Consider the following 16,651-nt stretch of genomic DNA (forward strand, 5'->3'; position numbering starts at 1 on the left):
GGTCTTTGAAATACCCCCTCTTGAGGTAGTCAATGCCCAAGATACAAGGGGCTTCTGGGCCAGTTACAATGGGATGTTTTTCCCACTTATCCCCGGTCAAGCTAACCTCGGCCTCCAGTACTGACAGTTCTTGACATCCGCCTGTCACTCCTGAGATCCAGATAGGTTCTGCCCCTCTATAACTTGATGGCATTAATGTACACTGTGCCCCGGTATCGATTAAAGCCTGGTACTTCTGTGGATTTGATGTGCCAGGCCATCGAATCCACACTGTCCAATACACCCGATCATCCCTTTCCTCCTCCTGGCTGGAGGCAGGGGCCCTCTATTCCTGTTCTTGGTCGGAGTATTCACTGTCTGACCCTTGCTGTGCCAGGCCGGAAACTCCTTCATCAGGGCCAAGGGAGGTGATCTCATTCTTCCTGTATCTGGGAGATCGCTGATTACTTTCTTGCGGTTTCACGCCAGCTACATTAACAACCTTCTTGGATGTTGTCTTCTTGGCAGGGGTCTTTCCTCGCAATTCATGTACACGAGCTTCCAATTTGAAGGTGGGTTGACCATCCCACTTCCTCATGTCCTCCCCCTGGTCACGCAGGAAGAACCAAAGTTCGCCACGTGTCATGCGCCTAGGTTTCCCTTTCCCTCTGGCTGGGGTGGAAGAGAACTGATTTCTTGGGGTGCTCCTGACATCTAAGGCACTCGCCCGTAGAGATGAGGAGGTTCCAAGACTCTCTTCAAAGTTCTGAAGCCAGGAAGAGACTGCCTCCACAGTTGGCGTACATCTTAGTCCTTCTCCCATATCCATTTCTGGATAGTACATCGCAGCCAAGCCCACAGAATACGAGGATGGTGCACCTTTAATCACCTTCCTCCACATGGCCCGTGTGCACAGGACATCCTCTGGATTTTTAGGGGCTTCATCATTATTTGGATCACTATAGATGACTTCCAGCACTGCTAGTTCTCTCAGGTACTGGACACCTTCATCCGCAGTAGCCCACTTCCCTGGGGAGTTATCCGTAAGATCTTCCTTGAAAGGATATCTTGCTTTAACGCTTGAAAGGAGCCGTCTCCACAGACTGCAAATTCCTGTTTCTTTTCCAATTCCCCTTTCAATTCCTCGATCTCTAGCAAGGGAACCCAGCTGTTGGGCTTCCTTACCTTCCAGCTGCTGAGCATCAGCCCCATTATCCCAGCATCGAAGCAGCCAGGCAGCAATCCGCTCACCCGGCTGGCGGCTATAGTCTTTCCGCAGATCTCGCAGTTCTGATGATGTCAGGGACCGGGTAGTTTCTGCCTCCTGTTTGAGTTCTGTTATTCCCTCTTCTGACCCCTTTGCTGAAGGACCCGCTTCTTCCTCCTCTTTTTCGTCCCTTATTAATCGAGGGTATGGACCTGTTGTTCTCCTTGTCCACTGTTTCTTTTTTACTACTGGGGCAATCTCTGCTGTTATTGTTTTTGTTTGAGTTCCCGTTTCCACCACAGTCCTTTGAGAGCACTGAACTGCAGCTCGATAAGCATAGGCCAGGCCCCAGTACAGCGCTAGGAGTTGCTGATTTTCATCGGGATAGACAAGGCACCCTTCTATCAGGTGTTGTGTCAGTTTTGCGGGGTTGCTTGCCTGTTCAGGGGTAAGATCCCAGGCTACAGGAGGTGATAACCGTCCTAGGAATCTGCCCAAATCCTTCCACTCCCCCTGCCACCCAGGGACAGGCCGCCTCAGGGCACATTTTGGTATTCTCTCACCCAAAATTTGCTTTCTCTTACACCAAAAACCTAACGAGCTCCACACAGCCCACAATAGGCGAATAGCATTAATGAACAGTATCAAAGAGCTAACATAAGGATTAATAAGTACTTCGGGAGCTTGCAGAATAAAACCACTCATGATGTTCCCAATTTCTTCCAGCATGTTCCCGAGCTTAGCAAAATAAAGATAAGCAGAGCAATAAACAAACCCGTGACCAGCACAAGAGCTTGTCGCTTACTAACTGCTATAGCTATAGCACAATTAATATAAAACTGCCGTTGTCCCGCCCCACGTTGGGCGCCAAAATAGACTGTGGTGGTTTGACCTTGGCTAAATGCCAGGTACCCACCAAGTCGCTCTATCACTTCCCCCCCCTTCCCCTTTTTTTCTCAATAGGGCAAAGAAGGGAAAGAAAATAAGATAGGAAAACAAAACAACCCTTGTGGGTAAAACAACAGCAGTTTTAATATAAGCAAAGCGAAGCAAAGGTCCGCGCGCGGAAGCAAGAAAAAGAAAACAGATTTATTCTCTACTTCCCATTAACAGGCGATGTCGGGCCTTCTCAGGAAGCAGGGCTCTGATATGCGTAGCGGTTGCCTCGGAGGACCAAGGGTGACCCCACCCCCTTCCTCCTTTCTCCCAGCTTTATACTGAGCAGACGTCATATGGTATGGAATATCCCTTTGGTCAGTTCGGGTCAGCTGTCCTGGTTGTGTCCCCTCCCAAGATCTTGCCCACCCCGTCCCACTGTGGGGGGGGAAATGTCAGAAAGAGCCTTGGTGCTGTGTAAGCACTACTCAGCAGTAGCCACAACACCAGTGTGCTATCAACACCCTGCCAGCTCCCAGCATAAAACACAGCACCATGAGGGCTGCTACAGGGGAAAACCAATTCTGGCTCAGCCAGACCCGATACAACATGACTTACTTATTGTAGAACTACTGCTAGCCTCCACATATGCAGTGATAATACATGAGACCAAATTTCATCTAGTCCAGTATCTCTTCTGTAACAGCTGGCAAAAGTGAATGCTTAAGAAAAGAATATAAAAACCAGGAAAAGGACAGGTCCCCAAGACTATCCTCTTTTCAACATTGAGTAAAGCCAGGTCTGTTCCCCTGTACATCAGCAAGAAACAGCAAATCAAAAAAAGCACTAAAGACTGGCTGAGATTTTTGGAAAGGTCATGCCAATCTGGTATCCATTGTTTTCCTCTCCCCATACTTACTGAGAATCCAAAATGTTAAGCCTTTCAGCAGCAAAATGAGCTAAAGTAGTCCAGAGGCCAAGCTGACTTGTACTAGTTCTAGAAACATCACCCTGCCTGTGTTCCCTCACACTTCTCTACACTCAAAGGTATCAGGCCTGATTCAAAGCCCTACAAAGTTTATAGGAGCCTTTGCTATCATGTCATTGACTGCCATGAGATGAACTAAGTGAATTTATAAGTAGGTGCAGGATAGTGAAATCATTCCCAGTTTGGTTTTACCCACTTTGACAGTGCTTTGTTTTGAATCTAAGCAGAGAAAGAAGACGGCAGGTATTGGATCTTGTATAGTAACATCATGATGTGTAAGAAAGTGCAAGGATGCATTTTGTTACTCACCGGGGTATTCCAGAAGTGACTCACATTGTCTTTAAGGTTAAAATATTCATCCATTTGACATTAGAAAGAATAACAAAAAAGCATACCTATTTTGAAGGTGAATATGATTGCCCTATTTGCTCCTGAATTAAGAGTTTCATTGTATAAGAAATCCATCATATTTTGTGTATGGCAAAGAATTTATCAGGAAGAGAAATATACAATATTTATTAACTTGTTTTTCAGCTCTTACTCGGAACATATGTGCAGGGTGTGAAGAAACACAAACATAGAAGAAGGAGCAAAAGAAGAGGAAAAAAAGAATCAGAAGAGGAGGAAAAGAAGCTCTCCATTCAGCCTGTCATCTCCAAAACAGCAAAAAATATTCTGGGATGACTGCATATCCTTCTGTTTTATTAACCTTATAGTGCAACAACCTGTGGAACAATGTAGTCAAACGCCTTTTAGGTCAGTCCTAGCACAAGAAGGGAGAAGGCAATTTAAGGCAATTCCCTTGGACCAGAATTTGTTCGGTTAGCTTCTACCTCACCACCTCTGCCCTGGTCAGGGCCACCGGTACTGCCACGCTCCCTGTTCCTCCTGGCCCCTCTGTTCCTTGGTAGCTGCTGCCACCTGGACATGGCTTGCACGCTGCTGGGAGGGAAGGAGTGTCGAGCCTGGCAGCAAGCAACATGTGAAGAGGAGAAGAAAGAAAATATCTGAGATGAACGGCAGGAAGAATTGTACTTGCCTGAAGGCCTGAAAAAACTCCTGGCAACCCTAGAGACCTTATTATAACCCAGTGCTGTCTTCATGGACAGTGAAGTTACTATACAGCTTTTCATTAACCACGCAGCTACTCAATCCTGTATTGTTTGTTTCAGATCGCATTGGAAGCCTGTAAAATGTGATGTATGCAGTATGTTAGGTTAGGATGCAGCAGCAATTGTACTGTGCTTAACATTCCGATTGTCAAACAAACAAACCAGACAATGCCAAAAATGCAGCTTGCCCTAAAACACAAACTGCAGTCATTTGACATTGTAGCAGCTCATTTTTTAAAGCCACAAATATTCAAGAACCAAAAGAGAGAAATCTTAATGTGTAAATCTTTTCCTTTTCCCCTGGTAAAAGTGCTTGCAGAGCGTAGCAAGATGTAGTGGAAAAATGTTGCAAATGAAATGGACAGCTTGTTCAGGCTGTTTTGTCATTTCTATGGCTTGTATTGATCAATATCTGCTCCAAAATAGAGGACATTGGAAGATGTGATTCAGAGCACTGCTTGAAGGCCTAGAGTGGGTTCAATGTTTGGTTCAAATGTGCTGGCAGTAAGGACTGTGGCTTTCTCTGTACACTCAGCTGTGTTAATGCAGGGGAAGCAAAGAGAGTCTGTCTGCCTCCTTAGTTTTTCCCCTCCTCCAATAAGTACATCTTACTTACATGATAACATTACTGAATACTGAACCAGGCATCCAAAAGCCTGTTGTTTAACACTGATACAGCTTAATGATGTATACTCCAGGTATATGGATACTGTATACTCCAGGTGTAACTGAAGAAAGTATTGCTTAATCTGGGTATCATTATTTTTATTGTTTTTAATTAATGAAAATTTTGGTCTTATCCAGCCTCTAAAATCCAAGACCCCTTTAGTGGGACTGAAGTGTCTCAGTATAACCCACTCTTCAAAAATAAGTGCCCTAGGGATAGGAAATGGGCATTGTATTTGTTCCCCTTCAGGCTTCTCATTCAAATGGATGAAAAGTTGGTTTTGATTAAATGCACAGAGAATAAAATACTTTAAAAACGATCTTCAAAACAATGCTGTTTAAGACAAAAAAAGAATACTCCCTGTGGTGAGTTCACACTCAGATGAAGATTCCTTATATTTGCATTATCAGCAAACAGCAGATTCTGATGAGTAATGGTTTGGTAGAGCAGCTCATGACTTTAAAGGAATGAAAACCAGTTTTGTTTTGTTTAGTGAAGAAAGCCTTTAATTTCTTTAATTTAATTTCAAACTTTCATTTGAAATTTTCCATTTTCTTCAGTGAAAGTCAGGAGAAAACACCATACCATTCTCTAAAAGACAAAATCAAAACTATTTCATCATTTCTACACATACTAGATTTTTTTACTGAAATATATTTCAGAAGTGAAATAATAGTAATTCCCTTCAATTTTCTGTTCAGAAGAGTAGAATATTAACTTCCTAATTCTGAAGGGAATGAAGCTTGAATTATTAAAGTAAGGCTAAGCCAGGTTGTTAACCTCAAATAAGTAATAATTTTGCAGTCTCTGAGAACCCACAAAAGAAGAAGAGCCCTTTACATGTGGAGTACACTTCTGGTTTAGTAGTGACCCCACTGGTGTCTGTGCTGCAATATGAACACCCTGAAAGGCGTACTGTATTCACAGGATGAATTTCAATGCCTGAGCTTGTGCAATTCATTGGCAAAAACTGCAAAAATTAAAGCAGTTCAAATGGGTTGGATTTTGTTGGGGGAAGGGACTATTCATAGTATCGTGTCATGTGTTTTCATTTATTTCAATAAGTAATATGTGTGTTTTGGGCTAACCCATACAAGAAACAACTGATGTAAAATGTGATGAAAAAGGAGCATTACAGAGAAATTCTTAGTTATTTTATAAACCAGAGGACAGTCCAGTCTTTTTCTTAGAAAAGACTGAGTGAGAGACAGAGAATGCTTCAAGTTGTGAGGAGTGCAATCTTAAACTGAATCAGTAATTAAAAAAGATTAAGTAAGCCCTTGGGGCAGGGACTATCTTTTCATTACAGCCTTGTACAGTGCCTGCCACAGCAGGGTCCCCCCTTTCCATCAGGAACTCAGGGCATTGCTGTGATGCAAGGAGTAAAACCAACAACAAAAATACTAGAGGGAAAATGAAAAAAAAACAAAAAACGAATAACACTTAATATGCAGAGTCTTTCTTTCTTTCTCTGATCTTCACTACACTGTGGACTAGAGGAGAAAGCACAGCCACAAAATAGCAGAAATATAACATTTGATGGATTTGAGCTGAGGCAGGAATTTGTTGCTGCTGTAAACTCCATAGCCCTACTTGCCTCAATCAGCAGGAAAACACTTCCATTAGTAAAGGGTCAGCCTTGGAGTCTTACTGTTTGTTTCCATCACATCAAGAAATCACATGCAGAATGACGCAGTGTGGGTGAAGGATTGTTTCATAGGTGGAAATTTTGTTGACCAGGTTAAAACTAAGGAAAATAACACTTTTATTCTGCAGTATGTTTAAACAGATACGTTGTACAAAGTCCATTACTATGCTAGTAAACCATTCTAGAAACAGAGATATCAAAGAAAATTAAAAAAAATTTAAAAAATTAAAAAAAAAAAAAGAAGAAAAGAGAAAAGACTAAAGGGAAAGGGAGAAGAAAAGGAGCTAGAGGTGATATTTTATGGAAATTTTTCCTGCCTGAAGTGTGTAGGATCAGGCTTAATAAATTCTGGAAGCACTGAGAAACAGACATTCCTGTATGCTTTGCATATGTATGAAGGACCCTTAGATTCAGATTCAGGATGAGAGAATAGCGAAATTTTCCATCATGGAAAGATATACTCTTCTCTTAGCTTCTTCAGTAGCCATCTGTAAATATTGTGCAGCATGGGTGACCTACTAGGTAGGAGTGTGAAAAGCCTGCCGAAGACTTGACAAAAAGATTGTCCCCAAATTCTGCTACGGAAGCAGGTGTAAATTACTACAGGCAGAGCAAGTACTGTCTTACCTATGCTATTTCCCTGCCTGAGTTTGCAACTAATAGGGTCTATGGTGGTAATGAGACCTACTAATTATAATCCTAATTATTTTGAACATGGTAAACTGTCACACCTATGAGTTTGAATAGAACATGGGGACTAATGATAAAAATGGTACAGACATGATGGACATTTTTGGACACTGACGTCAATGAACCCTTTAATGGAAGTCCTTTGAAATTCTCTGTTATGAAGTGGATTGACACCTTCTTCTATGGGAGATGCAATCCCTGCTCCCTTAAATAGTAGACTCAATGCTAGAGTTGAAAAGCTGGCTTCCTGTGTCTGGAAGAGTATATTCCTGTGGACTAGACAATGCATCCCCCAGTTACTTTGTACACAGTTTAATTTCTGCCTACACAGTTTTGATCATTTACACAATACCACAATAATTTTCTTTCTTCTTTCTTTCCCCGGTCTTACTTGCAAGAACTTCATGTCAAAACTTTTTTCTTTATAAGTAGTAAGAAGAACAATATATCTTTCTTATTCCTATTTTTTCATTCCTGTATTATGCTCTTTTGTTTTTTTCTTGTTTGTCCTGTTTATACTGATGGCAAAAAGTAAAAAAAAAAGCCTGAATCATCAATGGTTGTTGCTCATGAATATGCAATATCAGATTTGGGTATGTGGCAAATAAACTTCACATATCAGCTAAACATTCTTGTTGAGCAGACTGCATCTTCTAGATTATATTAAATAAATTAGCAAGCATACTGAAACAATCATCTAAAAAAAATTTTACTTTCTTCTCGAGTAATTAAAATTGGAGTTACCAACTTTCTGTGATTTCACTGAGGATCTGTTTCCATATAGCAGATGCAAGTATCATCGCTTAGATCCTTGTGTCTTCAGATGACAGTAGTAGTCTTGTCCTCAGAGAAACAAGATCTGTACTCACAGTGATACTCAGGGCATGTGTATCTTCATTGGCCTATGGCAATGGAGATGCAGTTACTTTGGACCTTAGCCCCTGAGATCTTATGCACTGCCACTGAAATAAACAGAAGCTTTGTCCCAGATCTAAGAACAAACACAAGAATGTTCTTGCATCTTGTCTTTTAAAACTTGATCTCTGCAGTAGAGTCTGTATCCCTGAAATACAATTATAATGGCTTCCTGTACAACACCCAGCAGTATTATACACTCCATAACAAGCTGTTTGACAGCCTGTGTGCAGAGGGGATCCTCATAAGGGCACCTGCAAGAAAGTGCTCATGGGGGAGAGGCCATAAACAGACAGACCCTTCCCATGCTACATCAGAGCCCTAAACCCTCAGCTGTAGTGTTAACCAGACAGCTGAAGGAGATAGATACTGATAGAAAAACATCACTATGCCCTTAAAAAAAAAAAAAAAAAAAAAAGTGATAACTATCAATAACTTTCACCAAGATAATTTTTACTCAGTGGACTCGCAAGACACTTACTGGCACAAGCTGCCCAGATAAGTCTTGCAGTAAAATGACTTGTTTGTGCACCCAGAGTGGAGGTTAAAGATGAACTAGCCATTGGAATGCTCAACACTGAGCTGTTAGGGATCTGCAGAACCTGTGCCCTTGGATGAACAGAAATATTAAATATTGATGGTACATGTTGAGTTTAGGTCTCTGAAACATAAATGGCAGGAAGGCAGGGAGGGATAAAGGGATCATGATTTTTAGACTCAGCTCTCTCAATTCCACTAGTGTGGCATCAAGAATTTAGGGTTATTCCTGAGTTTGTACCTCTGTCCTTTGTTTAAGTGAAAGTCCATAAACACGGAAAATTCAGGTTCCCTTAAATCTCTTACATACTTTCACTATAATAAGCCCTGACACTTACACAAGAATACTTGCATTATGCTGAGTGTGAGGTGAGTCAGCATGAGAAGCTTTAAAATTAGATATTAATCAGCAAGCTCTATGAGCCCTAATTATTAGGTACCTGTGAAGCTGATACTGCATGGATTATGAAGGAGATAGACACATAAATGAATTCTCATTTATTCCAATGAACACAACTAGGCATGTGAACAAGCTAACTCATTTACTTATGTTAGAAAGCTAATATCGAGGTACCCAAGCTTCTGTACCCCAAAGGGAAAGGGTTTATTAGCTTGGAGCCATGTCATAATGGATTATGTGAAGACATAGTTAGCAATGGGTTAACTGAGAAAAGTGTATGTGTTCAGTAATGCATTCTTTACCAGTAACATTCAGATGTCTCAGCAGCATGTTACACAATGACTGTGTTTCTCCCCATGGAAATAATTTGATGTAGTACACTAACCTGCTCTGGCTTCTTTTGACTCTTCCTTTTTGTGATACTGTCAAAGAGGAATAGCTTAGCATCCTTTGTTGTCTGAATGTCTAAAGTAATTACAGACAGGCACCAAAGCTGTATCTGCTGACTCAGCTCTTTCAACATTTAATGAACTTCTTTAAAATCAAGAGTACTAAGAGATGGTTTGCATATAGAATATATCTGACGTAACTACAGAACTGTTATTTATCCTGCACCACTTATACATTATTCAGAAAGCAAAGAAAAAAATATCAGCCTTACCAGTGGCTGTAACCCCAGGGATATAATTTGTAGTTTATATATTTATAAATATATAATATGTAGTTTAAATAATTACAGAGGCCATGTTATGTCCAGAAACATAGTCACAGTTGGCAAAAAAATCAAAAGGTTAGATCACCCATATAGAATACTTGGGTCTTAATCGATATTATTGTTTTTTCCTTACTCTGTGTCTTAGGAATTCATTTTTTTTACTCCTCAGGGATGCAAAGCACACCAAACAATAATACAGAGGGACATAAAGGTAGAGGAGAGCCTAGATCATACCTGTCATGTTCTGCAACCCAGACAACATTAAGTGTGCAGCGGGAAGGATCTCTTAAAGGAAGAATGCTAATTCATGTATTTCTCTTGGGATGAGAGGATATCTTCTTCTAACACTCTTCATCAGGTGGTTGGATGCGCTGAAGACTCTCACAGTTAGCTTGATTGTATGTAGTGTTGGAGCTAACTGTTGTTATGTTTCTTTTCTTCTCATTTTTAAAATTACACTTGTGGAGACATCTGGATGACTCAGCAGATTATATCTGTAAATCTCAGAAAGATTCTGATACGAAAATTCCTTAGATGTATTGTTCAGGGAATGCTTTGTGAAGTGTTTAACAAAATAAGGAGAGGAAGGTTTAAAGAAAACAGTATTGATAATAACTCTCTTTGCCTCAATCTGCTTCTGAAAATGGCTGTTTTATTGGCAGAGTAGACTGCTAGGAACCCCAGACCCTCCTTCCCTTCCTCCCTTCCTTCCATCCTTCCATCCTTTCACCCTTTTGTCCTTTCCCCTTCATCTCTTTGTCCCTTCCTACCTTCCTTTTCCTCCTACCCTAAGCTAGATGGAGAACACAAGAGGAAGACCTGCCTCTTCCCTGGAGTCTGGGAGAAGGAGCAGAGCTCCTGCACAGATGTGAGCAGGTACCTCACAGCCAGTCATGCAGATAGCATCAGGGAGCAGGTAGGACTTTGCCTTCTCCCTCACTGAGACAGAGGAGAGCTGAGCCAAGAGAAGAGTATTGCAATTTGCTGCTGGCTCTGAACAGAGAAAAGTCTAACTATTTTCTTTCTCATCCAGATAAAAGGAGCTAAGAAACTCATTGTGCTTTTATGTTTTCTCTGTAGAGTCCCCTTCCTTTTAGGTTCTTGACTTCTAGGGCTACAAAGCCAGCTCCTCCACAAAACTTGTGGCAAAGCCACAACAGTGTCCATTAAAAATATGATGGCTTGCCAAATACATGCATTTTTGCTTTAATCACAGTTGACTGAGTTATAAAGAGTTCCTTAAACCAGCTCTTGAGATGCATGTATTTTATTAAGAAATACACGAGGAGTTTAAAATGGATTTTGTAATGAAAATACACAAGCCACTATAATTGCATTGGTACTAGCTGGTATCATTGTAATGTCATGCATGCTTACTCTTATATGGCAGCCACAATGTGACATAATTTACAGCAAGTGGAGGATTTGCAGTGTGCAACAAAGAAATTGAAGACACACTGCTTTGTGAAAACAGATCACAAACTATTATTCTCTGCTTAATCTATTCGGTACTTTATGTAGTTCATTTATTTACCAAGAATTATTGTCAATCTCATGTTTTTGCATCCTGAAAAGGGCAAGTGCAGTTTGAGAAAGCAAATGAAACACTCCTAACACATTTAAATTCTCCTAGAAGCCTCTAAGTGTTGGCTTTGAAGGAATTTTCTCTAGTGTAAAGGCTTACAGAAGGAGTGTTATTGTGGGTCTAATGTTATGTGGCTTTCTGGAAAAGATGGTTTGCTCAGTCATTTACACTTCTGTGATTTTCTTATTGTTGTTATATGAGAATTACTACTTAAAATCATCTGCTTCATTAGCATCATGGATCATAAGATGAAGTAACAATCTACTCTGCTGTAACAGCCTGAAGATGTCCTCTGTATGAATTCATGTAGTTTAATTTTAACTAACACAATTACCAGAAATGTGTCTAAGTATGAAGACTCAGCAAACAAAGACAACTGTGGGTGACTTTTCCTCTCTTTGAGACATCGCATAGCAAGGTGCTGTTTCAGAAACTGCAGTGAAAAGCCTTTTTATGACAGAAATGCCCACTATCTTTCATAGTAATCCTAGTTATATCAATATGGAGCGTGAAGTTCAGATGTAAGACATTCAGCATGATACCAACTCAGTCACTTGTTTTGAGTAGATTCTATTTATTGATGTTTTCCATGAAATTGTTTATCACTTCAAAATTATATAGTTTGTAAAGATTGGATGAGGTACCTGAATAGATCTCCCCATTATTCATCTATTTTTCATGACAATTTCAGAAAGACATTCCTGGAGCTGTCTTGTCACAAATTATTTTATAATCTAGCTGTTCAAAAGTAGACATGATGTGTGGTCTCATAGTTGAATCTATGCCTTAATATTTGTCTTAAAAGTTAGGAAATAAGGGTTGGAAATCCCTCAGTCACAGAATGAGCCCTGGACACAGGCCTGTGAATTTTGAGTGAGTATTTTCTCATTAATCTATGGGGAAACACTTCCCCCCTGGTCTCTTTTAAAAGCAAAAAATATTCCCCCTGTTCTGTCTCGTTTCCTTTTTCTGCTTCTCTGTAACTCATGCTGTTTTTTCAAATAAAAGGTTCAAATTTTCTCCTTCAGAAGAAGGCACTAGACTGTATTTTGTGGACTAAGGCTTAAACCCCACAGTGGGAGGCAGGGTTCAGACCTAGCCCATTCCCAGGACTTTGTAGTGGCCAAGCCTCTGTGTGCTGATGGATTTCATTCTCAGACATGCCCAGGTCTGGGGAAGCAAGTCACCTAGTTAATTGTCCCAGTGCTCAGCACTGTGGTATTGAAGCTTCTTTCTGCAGCTTTGGACCTCAGTTCACCACTTGTGAAGGGGCAATTATTGCCTTATTGTATCTGTGTGCAGAAGAAGGTATTAATTACACACGTACCATGGCAACAAAGGCAAGATGAAAACATAAGAGGATTAGTTTGCCAGAGATGTTAATGAAGACAACAAAAAAAATCAAAAGAATAATCTGGGACTCCTAAATCAAGACAAATAATAACTCCTCTCTTCTCATGCCTAATCATAAGTGCATGAATCTCAGAATAAATAAAGCCCAACATTTTCTTGAGAAAAAATAATTTCATTGAACTAAAAAGGGCTTCTTGATTTGCGTCATGATCCTGGAGGTTAGCTACTTAAATTCTACTTACTGACTTTCTAGGGTTTTCCTATCATACTCATGATTGTACATATTGTTTCTGTCTGAAAAAATGGTAGAATATCCAAAAGGAAAAAAACTTATTCTGTATTCTTTATAAGTACACCTAAATATAGATATCTGCGGAAGTAAAAGAAGAATGCTTGTGAAAAACTGTGAACATTGCTTGGCAAAAAAGGATTTGTCTGTCTAATTGCTATTTCCATAGTAATCTGCTTGTGTTCTACTTGTCAGATATTCAGTTATGACTGTCAGCCAGAATTGTAATTCTGTCTAAAAATAGGACATTTCACCTTTAAATATGAAAAATGACAACTCTTTTCAGTGAATTCACTTTTGAGAAAATATGAGATTTATTTTCTCATGTATACAATACAGGACTGCTGAAGCCTAGTTCATGGTATCTCCATAATATGTTCCTACCTTGTGTAGAAAACACAGTAATTTCTAAAGGATGGCTCCTACACAGACCTTGGTAAAAACAGCTTTGGATTTCCTGGATAGGACTTCAGGGGATTCTGTTTATGCCATATGATATGATATGATATGATATGATATGATATGATATGATATGATATGATACGATTCAATATGATGCCATACGTGCCCTTACAGAGCACCCTTCACATTCCCTTTCTTCAGTCCAGGCTATCTCCTCTCTTGATCAGATCTCTCAGTTCCATGAAAGGATCCAGCAGCAGCTTTGGCTGTCAGTGATGCACATTTCTAAGTCAGCTGGTGCAACTTGGTGCATTATACATGTCATAACAATTACAGATGGGGAAAGAAATGAAGCTCTAAAAAATTTCTGTCTTTAAAAAACCCCAAACATAGACAAGCACAGTCCTACTGCTTTGGCACTGGGTATTGAGTTAATTAATTCTTACTGAATTCCAAGGGTCATTTTCTCTGTTACGATGTATGTAGGAAATATAATACTTCAGAGCAAAAGAAATCTCAGTACACCCAGAGCTATAACTCTGTCTGAATGATCACTTAGAGATATTTAAACTAACTCAGAATATCTATCATGTTTAAAACAAGTTCCCATATATCCTACCACACCCACTGCCCTTCTAACCTGAGTATAAAGCTAAAGGACATTTGAAGGATAGTGATGTATAAATAGATATAGTGAAAGGCCACATAAGGAAAAAGTCTTTGTCCATTTTCTTCTTCCAAGAGTTTTAGATGGATATCTGTCTTTCTAATTTGGTGAGGTTAGTAAGTCCTTTAGAGAGCTGAATTCTGAGTGGGCTGTGTGGTGGAAAAACACTAGAGCTAAAAGGTGTGTTTGCTGTTGGTCAGGAGTCAGATCCAGATGATGGAAGGTACCTTAGTTGTCTTCACATAGCTGCCTACAAGCAAGTCCCTAAATTACCAGTACAGCCAGCTCCAATTAAATGTAGGTCTGTTTATCAGGAGGTAAATCTCACTATTGTGGTCTAAATTTAGAATAAAAGCAACAGATTGACACAAAAAAACATATTCACAAGCTCAAGGGAAAAAGAAAAGTGAGAGATGGAGAAACTTTGTTTGTGCAGTAGGTCACATGCCTAGTCTGTGGAGGGTAGAGTCCAGCTTTGGGAAATCATACTACTCCTGTGAGTGTGTATTTATTTGCATTGTTCCATAAGGGGCTTATATGTACCATATAGATGCATATGGTGGTATTCATCATATTTATTTTCAGATGTGTGGTAGTTTGGTGTCTGTCTGAACTTCTTTTTTCAAGCTCCCTTTCCACACGGAGAGAGAGGGGACCTTTAGAGAGTAAATTGTTCACCTCTGAGGCACCAGTTCAAGTTGAACAGCCACATCCACAGGTCACTTTTCAAAATGTAAGTGTTGTACTAAAGCCCAGATGAAAAGTAACAGCCTCTGGAATACCATATAGAGATCTTCAAAAACAGCATATGAGAAAAACGAAAATGTGTTCATAAACACTACTCTACCCGTTGGGCACAGTACAATACTATTTGAAAATGATTAGGAGTGGAGAGAAATACTACAGAAATGAGTTTATGAAGAAATACAGGTGAGACAATACTGTTTTTGTCAAGGCCAGAGAAAAAGACTTTCAGCAGCTAAGACACACACTTGAGAGAGATTTCATATAGATAAACCACTCCTGGCATCATAATAAGGGTCCTCTGTTTTGATGAGCCAGCTTAGCATATAGAAGTGGATGTGAAACCACCTTTGATTTCCAGCAGCCGGTAACACTGTGGCCAAAGGCTTTGCGAGAAAAAAAAGACCCCCTCTAACTTTATCATATGGAGCTTCAGACTCTTGAAATACTAAGTCTGTAAAGTGAAAAGATTTTATTTAAAGATTTTTTTCAGTTTAATTTTCCTTTGTTGTTCTGTAGGTCTGGAGTTACACTCATTCAAGCCTGAGAATCTTTACCACAGGAAAATAAGCTGATTACCCCTGAAAAAAACCTTGGTCTGTTTTTTAGGGGTTTTTAGTTTTTTTTTCCTAAGATTAACTTTCACATAACAAAGTCATTCCTAGATGGAAAAATGCTGTCCATCTTAATAAAAAATCATTTACAAAGCAGAGAACCACAAAAAGAAAGCATAGAGCAAACATGGATTTGCCATGGGAGGGGAGAATTGGGCCGTAAGTCCATTCCAACCAGTACAAGCTGTGGAGCAGGTCAACCTTCGCTTTATGATTATGATTGCCACTATGCAGATGCAAATTTAATTTCCTTTCCCTCCATACTATTCTGATCTGTACCTGTACCTACAAAACAATTTTTTTTGAAAGGTACAAGGTATGCATTTGCCTAAAATGCATACTAAAAGGTCAAACCTTCAAAAACTGAGCTACCCCTATGACATATGCTGGACTGCTATACCTCAGTTCCAAAGTTCCAAATGAATATGCAGAACAATCTTTGGAAAACCTGTGCAGGCAAAATTTGCTAATTTTCATCAATCATAGTAATTTCTAGTGGTGAAATAGTAATCCTTCAGCTTCCAACCCCTTCCAAATTTCCTAACGAATGTGTCAATTAGATATAGTGGTTTTAATGATGCAGATGCCTTGTCATTCATATGAAAGCCACAAAGCCACATAAAATAATAATGACATTCATTTACTTGGATTCTGGTTCAGAAGCAAAATAGTTACTTGTGGGACATTGTACATGGCATAATTCCTTGAGCCATTAGCTTAAAAATGTATCTGAAAAGTATCACTCTGGAGTATATCTTTTCTATGTGTTAGTTCTTACTGTGGGCCATGTAAGCTAAAACAGAAATCTGTTCTTTGGAGAAAGAGCAACAGTCTTTCCAGTGTTTGATGAAAATAGAGGAGGCTGTCAGAAAGAAATAAAACAGGGCTGAAGCCAGGAATCACTTACAGAAAATCTATGTATTGAGTTATGTGGAAAGAGAAACTGAGTAGCCAGGAGTTAACTTTGTTCAAGTATGTTGTGAGTGTTTAACAAGAATCAGGATAAGAGGTTTGAGTGGACAATCAGGGACTCAGGGGAAAATGTAATGAAATTAATTTATACAGTTCCTTCTTCTTCTTTCCTCAGTCACTTGGTTCACTATAAAGACGAGTGTAGAAAGCTTTCCTTGCTGTGGTTCTGAAACACATCAGCTTTGCGGTCTGAGAACAAATACCTGAGACACTTGTTAAAGCTTTATCTTGCTGAGTTAGCCTGTTGTGCAGAAGGCTAAATTTGATGTCACTGGTGGCCAGAATCTCATA

Source organism: Strix aluco, chromosome 3 (assembly GCF_031877795.1).
Source record: "Strix aluco isolate bStrAlu1 chromosome 3, bStrAlu1.hap1, whole genome shotgun sequence".
Classification (NCBI taxonomy): domain Eukaryota; kingdom Metazoa; phylum Chordata; class Aves; order Strigiformes; family Strigidae; genus Strix; species Strix aluco.